The sequence below is a fragment of the Drosophila biarmipes genome, chromosome X, assembly GCF_025231255.1.
Source record: "Drosophila biarmipes strain raj3 chromosome X, RU_DBia_V1.1, whole genome shotgun sequence".
NCBI classification, from domain to species: Eukaryota; Metazoa; Arthropoda; class Insecta; order Diptera; family Drosophilidae; genus Drosophila; species Drosophila biarmipes.
Window position 1 is genome coordinate 16,935,969 of NC_066611.1, and position 14,695 is coordinate 16,950,663.

Sequence of the window (14,695 nt, forward strand, 5' to 3'; positions counted from 1 at the left end):
TAAATATTTTTTTTTCCTTTTTTTAGGGCAAAAGTTTTGTTGCCTCGTATTTATTTTTCTTTTCTTGGTTGGCCCCTTTCTGGTCGGGCTGTTCTTTTTTTTCTCTTTTCATTTGCGGCGCTAGAAACTTTAAACAAACCCGAAAAGTCAGCTTGGTTAGGGGCAAATGGGAGGGTAGTTAGTAGGAAAGCCAGGAGGAGCAAGTAACGAGAGATGAGTCGGCATTCCCTGACATAAGTAAGCCTAAGAGTTTTCCCCCCAGAATCTTCCGGATTAGAGGTGGCAATTCAGGGGGGAGCTGCGAGGAGCAGGGCTGACTTTCGATAAGTTCGAAACGGTAAAAGCAAGTGGTTAACCGGTTTCGTGTTGACAGGAATTTGGAGCGGGACTTAAAGGCACTTCAGGGATCAAGAAGTAATCCCCGACAGGCTGAGCTAGTCCACATTGAAACTAATTGGCGGGCTTACTCTCGTGCCGAAAAGAACTGGAACTTTTTATCGATTATTTTGTTTTGCTTATCGATAAGTTTTAAGGAGTTAAGTTTTTAAGGATTAATCGTAAGCACTTCCTCTAATGGTACTCTCTTCTCTTCACCTCTTTTATTTGCAAAATCAGTGCACTTAAAGTGAACAATTAAAGACCAATATAAAAAGAGTCAGGCAATCGTTATCGATGGCCCTTGACCAAGTGTTCTTCTCGGTTTTCCACTCGCTCTCTTTATTATTTTCCCTCTATATTTTCAACCGCTTTCCCATTGATTCTTGCGCTATTGCTTTTCCTCTGTGGCGCCGAACAAAAGTTCAATTGCATAAATTAACCAAAAGCACACACATACCATGCACACGTATATATTTCACATTCCACGGCCACGGCACACAGCATTTGCTTCTTCTCCATTATTGATGCATTCAATGACAATTCGTAGGATCTATGGGGCGATTGGATGGACGGGAATGGAAATGCGAAAGGGTTGCGGAGGTTCGCGGGGCTTTGGCTCGCTAGTGAACTCATTAAAATGCCATTTAATTAATCATCGCAGATACGGCGGCAGCGAAGCCAACCAAATGCTATAATTCAACGCTCTCCTCTAATTGTTATTGGGGCTCCAGAGGGGGCACTGCCAGGGGGAGCTGTATATGGTACATGGGTGGCTCGTCCCGCGGTCGATTGATTCATTCGCCGGTCCTCTTCTCCGCTTGTCCGCTCATTAAACATTGCCCACTGCAGCTGCTGCAGCATCATCGGCATTATTATCGTCATCATCAACGCTGCATATCATCGTGCCCATCAAAATGGGCTCATCGCCGACATATATATGGTATACCTACCGCCCATCAGCGGCTACTCAGTTTGGCCGCCTCGGAGACGCGTTTTATATAGTGATTTCCCCGAGTCGTACTTTTTTTTTGGTCCATGTTAACCCAGAAACTCTCATCTCTGCCCCTTCATTAATCTGGGTCCCTAGCCTTTGCTTAGTTTGCCATCCTTCCCGGCATCTTAAGCCGGCCCATGCCTTACTATATATTTCCCGGACATTGGGGCGCGGACGTGGACGTGGACGTGGACAATTCCAATTAGCCGAGCAACTTTATGCTCAATTGACTCTCGTCAAAGTGCACTGAGAGAAATTGAATAAGTGTCCATATTTTCATAAAAAAAAATTATTTTTTTCCCATAAAAAATATGTTTAAAAAAATCTTATTATTAATCTAGGAAATATAAAATTATACTTATGCTGCAGTTTACTAATATTGCTATTCGATTTGTAGTATGGTCCTACGCAGATTTTTTTTTATATAAAAATCCTTTAAATTTGTTTATAAAAATACATTTTACATTTTTTGAACATCTTATTCATATTTATTTAATATGCAAATTATGAATCATGAAAATAATAATATTTTTTGTAAATTTTTTCCGCGTTAGAGATCCCTGTCTTCTATTTTTCCCAGTGCACTCTGTAGGCTTAGCCCAAAGGCAGTCAACACTTTGCACTGGCCGCCTGCAGCGTCCGAGAGATGAAGCGAGCCATCAATCAGGTTATCAATCAAATCCGCTCGCCCCCCATCCCCCGTCCCCGGCACTTCCTCGACCTGATGATCGATTTGTGCTAGCCGATTTCTGGACTACCTGCCCTATCCACTGGCCCCGCCCCCTTTTCCGGACAGCTGGCGAGCGTTTTCCGCCGCCTTTTCCCCCGACTTCGCCCCGGGGGAGTGGCTCTCGTCTCTCTAGCTGCAAATTATGCAGCCCGTCGGGGCCATCGATCAAAAATCCGTCTGCAGGAGCAGCTGGGCCGGATTCCTATCTGCGGCTCATATTTTTTGCAGTCATCAATTTGGTCTTTGATTTGCCTCGCCTCTCGCTTCTATTTCACTTTTCCATTTTTTTTGGCTTCGGATTTTGTTTGGCCGGTTTTAATTCTTGGCTGCAACGTTTGCATTTGGGATTTTAGGCCTCGAAAAAAGAGGGGGCGGTCAATAGTTGGTATACGCTCAATTGAGGCACTATGATGGATGGGTGGATTTGGGTGGTGGATGCGGATATACCTATGCGTTTATATAGAGGCCATAAGTCGGCTAAATATGACAGATGAGCCGTGCCCTCCCGATTTCGATTCTCGCTCCTGTGTGTCAATTTGCATTCAATCGGTGGCTCAAATTGACTCAAAGTGGAGGGCTAGTGTGCATATAAAGTTTATTATTAAGCGACACAATAGGTATTATTTGAATGTAGGCTTTTTCTACCATTTCGATTAGCATTTTATTGAATTTCCCCAAATGACATAAATTGTATTTACATTTCGCAATCGAATAAACCATAAATGTACATTTTAATCGGCCCATAAATTGATTCCTACACAAAGCGGCAAATAAGTGGTGTCGCCTCTGTCCGCTGGATTCAAATTCAGATTAATGGAAGCGATTCGTTTGATTGATTCAACCGAGCTATTCCCGTGGCAGCCATTTCATTTGCTTATCAACTCGCTGGATGGTCAATAAAAAGCGACGAAATCGACGGCCATCAACGGCCAAATGGCCAAAACAATGGGCGGGGGGACATTGTGAGCATCAGCATTAATGTCTTTTCATTTGCGTTGACAAAGTTGCAGCCGGCTGGAAATTGGGGATGCTGAATGGGGTTAAGTGTTTCAGTGCAGCAACAGAACAAGAAGCAACAAAAGATACAGATACGAAGTGTAATAAAGCGGGTTCTTGCCGAGTCTATTGCCAATTGCTCGGTATATATGTACTGCGTTTATGTTCTATGAACAGCAGCGCCCTGCCCCCTTTCCCAGAGAGCTAAATTAACACCATCACACAAACTAATTGACTTCAATTAAAACAAATAATGCCAGTGCAGACTGCAATAGTTGAATGCTCAACGTTCAATGCTAGATGTTGAATGGAATCCGAGCCGAAACGAGTAAATATTTCTGTTCTATTTAGGCATACCCTGTGATCCAGTGGGTGGCGGGGTATATCTGGCTTTACGGAAACTATTCAAAGTTATTTTAAATATTTTAATTTATTCTCGTAATAAAGATAAGATAAGATAATATAAAAAATATAACCTTAATTTAGGTGTTTTTTATGGGTTATATCATAGATGTTAAGATCTGGGTTTATTAAAAGGGGAGGGAAAATGATAATATAAATATAGTATAATTTAATATAAAGTATTCAAAACGATTAGGTAATGGGGTATATCATAGGTATAAGATCAGAATTTGAAGGTAAATATTTTAATTAATGATCAAAATAAATAGAATAGAATAATAATATATTTCTTTCAAGTATTTAGTATGTAATATATCTTAGATCTTAAGATCCGACATTTTTAACCCTATTTAAAATTCTCATAGTGCATATAATGGTATAAGTAATATAATATATATTTAAAGATCAAAATTTATTAACCCCATTTAAAGTTATTTTAAAAATGTCAGAAAAATCTCACAGTAAAGAGCGTTTCAGTATAATTTATTTGTAATTTTTCGATACCATCTAGTCGCAGCAATCTTCACTTTTCGAACTCGTAAAAATGTAAACACATAAACAAAAACTTTGGAAGCCCCCCGGGCCCGTTCACCCCTTTTTATCGTCGATTGAACAATGGAAGGCAGGAGTATAGATGGTTTGCGATATGGAAACAAACAATTGCCCCTGCTCCATCCGTTCATTTGGAATTCATTTAATTCGGTGGCGTAGGTTAGTACATATATATTTGTGATTCCATTTAAATGCATGCAAATGCAGGCCACAAATCATGTAAAATGCGAACAATATGCTGCATCCATGGAGACTGCACACTGGCAGGGCTCCTTGCATTGTCCATTATAATTAACTATTTCGTGCGGTTTTCTTGCGCCTACTCAGTGTGCGGAAATTGAAAAGTTAATGAACATTGAACATTGAAATCGAGGGCTCCGGCAAACGGAAAATTAGTTCAAGTCGGTAATTGCATTTGATAGTTTCGGTTGACAAATTTACATGTCCAGGCGAAATGGGCATTAGAACGATTGAATGCCATTTGTGGGGAAATAGTTTGTTTAATTGAATCGCAAATTGAAATCGATTGAGTGGAGGGGGAGGGCTCGATGAATACTGCAGGGAAAGTAAATTGTGAAGAAATATTAGATTGTTGGCAATTGCTGGGGATCGATTGACTGAGTAAGTGTTATTGCCTGGGATCGTTTCACACAATCATGGTAAATTTCTTTGGGTACTTAAAGAGCATGTTTGTTGTGCTTGGATCTCTTAACTTAGACTAAATATTTTTAGAATATTTTTTCTTTGCACAAAACACTTGTCTGCCAACTAGCGTAGGCTGGTTGGTGACCCCGACTGGTGGCTGGGTGGCCACAAAACTTTTGCGGTTCTCAGCTGCTTTCTCTGTGGGCCGTGTGGGCGCATTAAATATTTAATTAAATTCGGCTAAAAGGCCACAGCAAGCGTCTAGGGGAGTAACCAAATGAAATGCCTTTTGCGGCTGCCATTGAAATGAAATGAGCGGGCGACGTCTCCGAGATCTGCGAGAGTCTGGAGCTGAGGCTGAAACTGGGGCTCCGACATGGAGACCCCGACCCCGATCCCGACCAAGACCCCAGCCAAGACCACGACATTCGACCCCGAACTCTCGAGAAGAAGCACTTGAAAATGCCACTGACAACCGAAGGAAATTTATAGCAAAAATTTATGTACTCGTCGCTGCTGCTGTGGATGTTGCTGCTGTGGCAGTTGCAGTTGCCGCTGTTGCCGCTGTTGCCGCTGCTGCGTCTGATGTTGCTGCCGCTTTGCGGGTTGTGTGGGAACGACGGCCGCCGCATTTTCCAGGGGCGGCCCGAGGGCGGGGGCTACGCAAAATATTTGCATGCTGTTTATACTTTTATTGCAAATATCTCATTCGCCGGCGCGCTCTCGCTCCCTTTTCGCCCGACAGCAGCCCCCGAACAGACATGTGTCAAAGTTTGGGGCACTGGCTGCTGTCCGAGGGCCATTACTACACTGAGAACAAAAGGTGGCGAGTGTGCAGGCAGCGGAAAAAGTACTAAGTTACACTAGAATTTAAACCACAAGTATACAATAATATTTAAAATATAATTATAAAGTTCATTCGCTTAATATTAATGCTTAATATGCATAAAACAAGAAAAATCTATTTCAATATAAAAAAGTATAATTATATATATTTCAATATAACAATGTTATGTGAAGTAAATAAAAAAAATCATTTAAATAGTATTTTAAATATAATTATAAAGTTACTTAGTCGAAGGTAAGTCTTGGTCTCGGAAATGTAACTACCATCGTATTTTTTTTATCTAGTGGTACATTTTTTTTAGTTTGGCATATTTCAACTAATTTTGGATAAGTAATCCCGCAAATTTCATTTCCCCGTGCATATTCATATATATCTCCATGTTTTTAAACGTTGCCCCTCTCCGAGGCTCATAAATCACTTGGCAAAATGTGCTGCGTCTGGCCGGGACTCGGATACGGACTCGGGGTCTGGGTCTGGCTCCTGGCTCCGGGCTTCGGGTCTCCACGGCAGTTCCATCTGCAGAACAGCCCCAACTCCGATCTGGCCTGGCAGCTAATTCCGCCTGATGCCTTTGCACCGAAGCATGGAAAGGGAGGAGGGCCCTTCGGTCATGCCTCATTTAAATGCGGCGGCTCTGACACTTTTCCACCCCCCCTCCCAGAAAAAGGGAAATGAAAAAACAAAAGGAAGAAAAACTTTAATTGTAATAAATTTACCACATACATTTGCGTGCGACGCTGCGAAGTTTTACCTCCCCAGTGCAATGAAATGCTAAACAGACAACAGACACTTGTTGCCGCCCCCTCTTTAGCTTTGGCCCACGCCTATGGGCGGACACACATGGCAGGCGCAAAGGGGGGCCGTGGGGGGGGCTATATAAACTATCAAATAAAACCAGGACAAGACAGTTTTATGACACATTTTGGCCTGTCGGAACATATAGTCAAGTGCGGAATGAACAATTGGGTCTTCAACTTGATGGAAGGCAGTCATAATTGAGCCAAGCTGTTGAGTTTGTCATGGTACAGGAAAATGGATTATGGGGAAAATATCTCAGCAAATTTAAAGCCATAGCCCACAAAATTTAATATTTTAATCAGCACGCCATCAAAAGACAATCGCCTGCTCTAAGTATTTAATTAAACTCATTGGAACGTGCCTCAAACAGATTCACAGCCGGCCAGAGTGGACTCAAATCTATGGTTAATTTTCCTAATCGGCTTAGGGTCTGGGCTTAATTAATTATTTGCTGCCATTCACGAGCACAATGGGCCCGCTCAATTCGGGCCAATCTATTGATTGTCTTTATCGCAGGGCAGCAGCAGGTGAACTGGCCTGGCCAACGGATTGATGCCCCGGATGATGGAGGCACTTCACTTGCCTGGGCTCCCAGCTTGCCAGCTCGCCAGCTGGCCAGTACTCCAGTTACCAGTTGCCCCGACTTTCGAGCGAGGAGTTGCCTTTCAATTGGCCGATTGAATGGCGCAGATAGCCGGCCTTTGAGCCATCGAAGCCATAAGCAGCACATTATGCCGCACCTCTTATCGCAGCTGGAAGATCTCGCACTCTCTGGGAGTTCATTAATTGGGCCACACACATGCAGGCCTGGGCGAGGGGCGGAAAGCCAGCGGGGGAAAAGCAGGAAAATGTCTCATACAAAAGCTTCCATCTGAATGCAGACGCTGCATGGCTTAATGGCATAAGCGCAGCAACCAAAGTGCTACTTAAGACGCCTCTGGATTCCTTATTCTCCACACGCCCCCGTTTCTAGATGCATAGATAACTCCCGGATAGCTCCTCCTGCCAATCCGGGCATTGAGTGAAAAGGATTTGCCACCGTCAACCGGCAGATACTGCTGCTCCTGGCCTCCCCGCCGAATTCCCACTCTGACTTCGACGTGCCGGCGTCAATTGAGGAAACAAAGTGGGAGAGACCCGAGGAAGTCCCCAGTCTTGACATCCTCCCCTTCGACAGGAGGACCCAGAACCACGTGTGAGTTCTCCAGCATCCTGTTCTGTGCACAGCGAGAAAAACCAGGAAACAGTTTAATAAGACTGCGTAACTCCCATGATAATTTGTATAATCGATTGTGCAAACTATCGCATCGATAAAAAGCAGCGCACACTATCGATAAAATACGAGTAGCAACCCTGTTGGTAGAAGAAGAGGTATTAGGCAGACAAGATCTTTAAATGATCTAGAAAGATACGGAAATGGAACAGTATATTTAAGATTTTGACAATATGAAACTTTTTTCCTATGATTTGATAACCTTTTTTCCAGTGTACCGACACTGCTTATCCCGCTCGTGCATCGCTTCTCCTGTGTTTTTTTCCTTTCGCCCAACCCGACACACTCGCTTCTTTTCAATCTTTTCTTTCAGCTCCCTGCTTGTATTTCATCAACAGTGCCTGCATAATTTCGCACTGCATTCATTCCGGTTCTTCCCCAGCTTTTTTCCGCCCCTTTCGATAAGGATGTGCTCTGATGTGCTGTGAGTGCCCCATGCAGCGTGTGGCGCTATTAACACTTTTGTCATTATCGGGCAATGGGCTGCTGCCTTGCTGCTGCAGTGGCAGCTCTCGGGATCTGCAGCCTCATTCCTGGAGTGGGGGAACACCATGCAGTGTCATACCATAGCGTGGCACAGCATCCCCGCTTAAGCGCTGCGTTACGGGCAACGTTACTCAGGTGAGAGGTACGGAAAACGGAAGTCTCAACTTCCGTTTGTCGCTTTTCGTTTCGGCGCTCCCCCACGATGATGAAGCCATTCGATATAAATGCTGGTGGCCAGCCCTTCAGGATCCCGGGACCCATGCCCCATGCCCACGCCCACGCCCCGCCAAACTCCCAGCTCCCAGCTCCCAACTCCCTTTCCATTTGGCATTCATGTGCTCCTCTGGACGTGGCATGCGTATTCAAGTGTAAGCGAGTTGAAGTGTCATTCGGAATTTGGAGCACGGTTTTCCCCGACTGGCTGGGGGAGCGGGGCTTTTGGGGGACTGGTCCTCTGATTAGGGTTGCTGCACTGCCTCACAATGGCCATGGAATGTGACATGACGTGTACAAGTGCTGCCATCCCAACGGAAGTAGCGCGCACAGATACTTTCCAAAGGGAGTGCAGATACCAATGGAAAATTTAGGTTACTTCACAAGGGCCAAAGAAAATGGAGCCCTGCATTTGAGGACAAAAAGCGCTGACGCTGACAAGGATTCGATTATTTGAGGAGGAATTTAATGGCATTTAGCGGAAATGGGGTGAATTAAATTAGCTCTAAGCACCAATCGGTGACTAAAGCTATCGAAATAATCGGTGTACTTCAAAATAAGTTATCGAAATAGTCGATTATAATTCTGTATGGAACCCAGATGTTGCATCATAGAACAGATAATGTATGATAATTGAATTGAGAGAATTCAAGCCGAGATCTTTCCACCTATCGATAACATATTCAAAGCAGGCCAAACAAAAGCCAGCAATCGGGCTCAAGGAAAACAAAATGCATTCGAATTTGCATCTGTTTGCCAAGCAACCGCTGGCGGGCATGCAGATGCATATCGATATCCGATATACATACAAATGACCATTTCCGCGTACGCAAGGAAAATAAGTGAGAGTGAGCCAAATGAATTATTTATCGATTGTCAGCCCACCGCACTCTTCCGTTGCCGCTTAATTTCGTATGTAATCGGATTCTGGGCACGGCCAGCGGACTTAAGACCCCCAAAAGCGGAAAGAGGACCGTTCACGCACAATCGATAATTCATATGCATGGCGTCCCTGCTCTTTGCTCTGAATCTGGTTTCCCAAATGGCTCGGCACTGGGGAAAAATAACCCCTGTAAAATGTTTTTAAAAATGTAAAAACTAAAGGAATTACAGGGAATTTATTTCAGTCAAGAGACTGCTGAAAAAACGTATGGAATAGTATAATATCTGGCCTGTCGTCACCTATTTTTTTTCGAGTGTATGGCTGGGAGTCCCCCCAACATTTCCAACATACTGTAATTCATTTTTGACTTTTTTACGTGCAGAATTATCTGCGCTTAAGATTTATGCAGCGAAATTGTGTGTCAATTTACTCCGTCGATTTCTCATGGACCTGCTGCTGCTGTTGTTGCTGCGCCGCCTTTCGTGCCATTTTCCCCTTGGTTTCCTCCCGATTTTCCCCAACCCGCCCACACATGCAAAGTAGGATGGGAAATTGCCGGCATCGTTGTCGCAGCGGCCCAATGATGTGGAAAATGTGAATTTATATGTGAACAGCAGCACAGTACGCGGCGGCATAAGTAATAAAAGAAAAAATAGAGGGGCACGGGGAAAGCGACAGGAGCTCGCCCTGGTATCCTTGTCATTGATGCCAGTAAAGATAATTTTAACGATGTCGATAAACTTCAATTTCCATTGGCAGCCAAGGAGAATTCTCGGACCGGCCATTTATGAGTAACTTTTTCGCTTTTCCCGTACTTTTTTTCATATTTTACTGGCCATTTTTCATCATTCATGGGTTGGCATTTAACTGTGTAACAGTGCAACACTGTGTGGATGCGAGGACAACGGCGATGACGGGCCAAGGAGGTGTCACACCATCCTGATTGAGTCCCCGGGCGGTCCAGTCAACGTTTCGATAATAATAATTCCTTATTGCATTGCCCACCGATTGGCAATTCGATTATTACGCTTTTCGCAGGACAGGAGGTAATTCTTTGACTTAAAGTCCTGCAGTCCGTGATCCTTTAAGCTCTATAAAAGGGGTCTCGACAGGAGTGTCGAATGCCTTATGTAAATGGAAGAGATTATAAATTGTAATCCTTTATTTTTCGATAATAATAAGTGCAACCTAGCGATTGCAATTCGTTTATTAGGACAAGAGGTAATTCTTCGACTAATATTTTATTTTATGTAGTATTTTTTTTAACTTTAGAAAATTAAAAAAAAATAAATGCAATTTGTTTTAAAGCCCTCAAAAGTGCAACAAAAAAAAAAACTAATTTGCTAATTTATATGTGTGTGTGTGTAGGTCCTTTTGGACAGATCACTGGATATATAAGGAGGTGGACCAGCACTCCAGGATGCAGTGCATCGAGAGCCGTCCAGGATTGTATAATTTTTCAGTTCAATTGAATATTTGAAGTCACCACTTAAGGGAAATTTAAGCAACTTTCAATGTGCAAAACTAAACAATTTATATATAACATAAAACATTCAACATAAAACATCCAACATAAAACATCCAACTAACAACTTAAGACATGTTAAATGTTGTAAAAATAACCTTAAATTATGAAATTATTAAGTAATATTTAAATTTTACAATGGCCACGTCATAGAAAATATTCATTTCAAATTAATTTCTTCTGTGGGTGCTTATAATTCCCAACTAGTTCTAGCTCATAAATAATGACCTTTGGGCTATGGTCACTCCCAAAGTCAGTTGACCGGAAGTTTCAGTGATAGTGTGTGTGTTGGTGCCTTTGGACAGATCACTGGAAATATGGAGGAGGACCTGGACTCCAGGATGCAGTGCATCCAGGTATGATCCTCAACTTAAGCGACTTTCAATGTGAAAAATCTATTGATCTATAAGCAACATGTAACATTAAACATATAACATGAAATATTAAATATATAACATGAAACATATAACATGAAACATATAACATGCAACATATAACATGAAACATATAACATGCAACATATAACATGCAACATATAACATACAACTTATCTTAAGTAATTAATTGAATGTTTTATGTTGAATGTTAAGTAGTAAGTTGTTGAAAGTTTCATGTCACATGTTAATTATAAATTTATGTTGTATATAAATTATGTTGAATTTTACAATAGGCCACGTCATTGATAATGCTATCAACAAATTGATCTCTTCTTCTTCTTCTAGTTCTAGCTAAAAATGGATGCTGTGGCCAATCGAAAAAACAGTTGACCGGAAGTTCCAGCGAATGATTGTGTGTGTTGGTGTTTTTGGACAGATCACTGGATATGTATGGATAAATATGGAGCTTTTGTTATGTTTGCTGGATATATATATATATATATATATATATATGGGGAAAGTCGTCGTTCAAGACTCCAGAGCATGGAAAACTTCTTCAGGTATGTACCTTAGTGAATTAAATATTTTTAGTTACCCCCTAAGCTAAACGAAGTATTTTAAATCAGAAAAAGCCTTAAATCAGAAACATTTTAGTTAAAAATCATTAAATATATTTTCAATTTTTTTTCTTTTGTGATTTATAGTGTCTCTGTGAAACGCTGCCAAGTTGCTGTCATGTTAATCATGTTGTCAATAGCCCCAAGGCCTATGCAAAAAAATCTGTGCGTACTTATCGGACAATTAAAAGCATTGGTTAATCCATTATTATTATGCAACTCTTATATGTACACAAAGATATATTACAGATTATATTCCCTGGCGAGCCAATATAAAAAACTAATCTGTTGGCATTCACAAAAATCTTCCTTCTATTTTAAACTATATATAAGGTATATATAATACATTTAGCTTAAGATGTGTATTAGTAGTAGATTTTAATATTAAGTTTATATCTTATAGATGTTTTAAGAACTGGGGATGAGGAAAAGTATGAACCAGGGTGTGACATTTTCGGCTTGCCGAAATAAGGTTCCGTTCTTGTCAAACATTTAAAAATGCGATTTCCAACTTTATAGGCTGGCACAGCTCTTTCCAGAAACTGAAACTGACTAATTCCCATTTTTTGTAGGGGCAAAAAAAATTTCAAAAGTAAACAATTTCTAATATTAATACCAAATTTTTGCCAAGGGGTATATCACGATTTTTTGGATTTCAGATTTTAGCCAAAAAAACGCACTTTTTGTGGTTTTTCAATCGTAGTTCAGCCAAATCAAGGCGGACAGCCAAAAGACCGCCTGTTTTGGAAAGCTGGCTTAATTTGCCATTAATCTGCATCATTTATAAAAAAAAATTATTTTTTGAACCATTTTTCGAATTTTTGCAAGGGGGTATATCATGATTTTTTAGATTTCAGATTTTAGCCAAAAAAAATTCACTTTTTTGTGGTTTTTCAATCGTAGTTCAGCCAAATCAAGGCGGACAGCCAAAAGACCGCCTGTTTTGGAAAGCTGGCTTAATTTACTATCAATCTTCATCATTTATAAAAAAATTTATTTTTTGAACCATTTTTCGAATTTTTGCAAGGGGGTAATCACGATTTTTTCAATTTCAGATTTTAGCCAAAAATAAAACATGTTTTTCCAGTTTTTCGATCGTAGTTCAGCCAAATCAAGGCGTACAGCTGAAGGACTGACTGTTTCGGAAAGCTGGCTCAATTTGCTAACGATCTGCATCATTTAAAAGAAAATTTATTTTTTGAACCATTTTTCGATTTTTTACAAGGGGGTAATCACGATTTTTTCAATTTCAGATTTTAGCCAAAAATAAAACATGTTTTTCCAGTTTTTCGATCGTAGTTCAGCCAAATCAAGGCGTACAGCTGAAGGACTGACTGTTTCGGAAAGCTGGCTCAATTTGCTAACGATTGGCATCATTTAAAAGAAAATTTATTTTTTGAACCATTTTTCGATTTTTTACAAGGGGGTAAATCACGATTTTTTCAATTTCAGATTTTAGCCAAAAATAAAACATGTTTTTCCAGTTTTTCGATCGTAGTTCAGCCAAATCAAGGCGTACAGCTGAAGGACTGACTGTTTCTGAAAGCTGGCTTAATTTGCTAACGATCTGCATCATTTAAAAGAAAATTTATTTTTTGAACCATTTTTCGATTTTTTACAAGGGGGTAATCACGATTTTTTCAATTTCAGATTTTAGCCAAAAAAAATTCACTTTTTTGTGGTTTTTTAATCGTAGTTCAGCCAAATCAAGGCGGACAGCCAAAAGACCGACTGTTTTGGAAAGCTGGCTTAATTTACTATCAATCTTCATCATTTATAAAAATATTTATTTTTTGAACCATTTTCGATTTTTTACAAGGGGGTATATCTACCCATGACTTTGAGGAACATTGATTTTTTGACCCATTTATTTACAAAATATTTGCCTACTGGCCCAAATTGAAACCTTTGAACGTTTGGCCTGTTTGCATAACGCTTTGAATCTGTTAGCAAAAAGGGGGATTTTCTCAATTATTTTCCTTTTTCCGCACTTCCATTTTCCAGCTTATCAATTGCATGCGAATTCAAAGCGACAGTGGCAATTAAAAGTGAACCCAGTCGAGCTATGAAAAATCGCGGCCAGTAATTCGTTGGTGGTTTGCAATCAAATCAGAATCCACTTTGACCACGGCTGTAGAAAGGACTATGGAATAAAAAAGTAAAAAAAAAGTAAGAGAGGACTTCAAAATTCCGTAGTTATTTAATGGGTGCCGTTTGCGTTGTCGTATTCAATTCATAACCACGTTCCTGGAATATGAATTTGTACATGAGAGTGTTTGCACTGCAAAAAAACAGCTAAAGTGTTTGTATTTTAGATTACTAGACAAAAAAAAATATGCCCTCTTCTTTCTAGAATTAAATAAATATTTTTTTACCCCTGGCTTCAACTATAAATTAATCAAAAATGTACTTTAAAGATCGCAGTATCCTATTAAAAACCTTTCAGTTTCAGTGTTTGCATATGCTGAATGCACGTTTATCTGCCCACATAACTGAGCGCCTGTCGGCTATTTCGGTTTTTTTTTCTTTATTATATGCGCTACTTTTTTGCGGTCAAATGATTTTTATTTCAATTTCAGGAAAAAGAAAGAAAAAAGGGCAATCGGTGAAAATTGAAGGATCGCGGATGGGTAAGAGAAAGCAGGAGTCAATGGCAGAGGATGTCTGATGATGCCGACAATATTTTCAATAGCTTTCCCCAACGTTTCATTTCATTTTGATTTTATTATTTAGACTGGCCGCGCACTCTGTCTCTTCACATTTCTGTATTTTTATTTCTACCCATCCCATATCTCTGGCCCACGATTCCTGCTCCTTTTATTTTTCTGTATTGCACATTTTTCATGTCACTAAAAAGGTTTCCCCTCCATTTCCCTGGAACGAAAATGCCATTGCATGGCTCGTCTGCTACTGGATAACATTTTACCCTATTTTCTGGATTTTTTATTTTCAATAACTCTGAACCTTTCGGCTTGGCAT

General features: G+C 40.6%; 1 protein-coding gene and 1 long non-coding RNA gene across 12 annotated transcripts in view; one reads left to right on the forward strand and one right to left on the reverse strand.

Annotated features, from left to right (window-relative positions):
- The window catches only part of LOC108021892 (fasciclin-2), a 74,788-nt gene that overhangs the window by 32,263 nt on the left and 27,830 nt on the right, over nucleotides 1–14,695 (reverse strand). The window lies entirely within an intron of this gene.
- Nucleotides 10,985–11,968, forward strand: LOC127010793 (uncharacterized). Its single transcript, XR_007763590.1, has 3 exons — nucleotides 10,985–11,078; nucleotides 11,445–11,659; nucleotides 11,804–11,968. It is a non-coding gene; the product is annotated as an uncharacterized LOC127010793 (long non-coding RNA).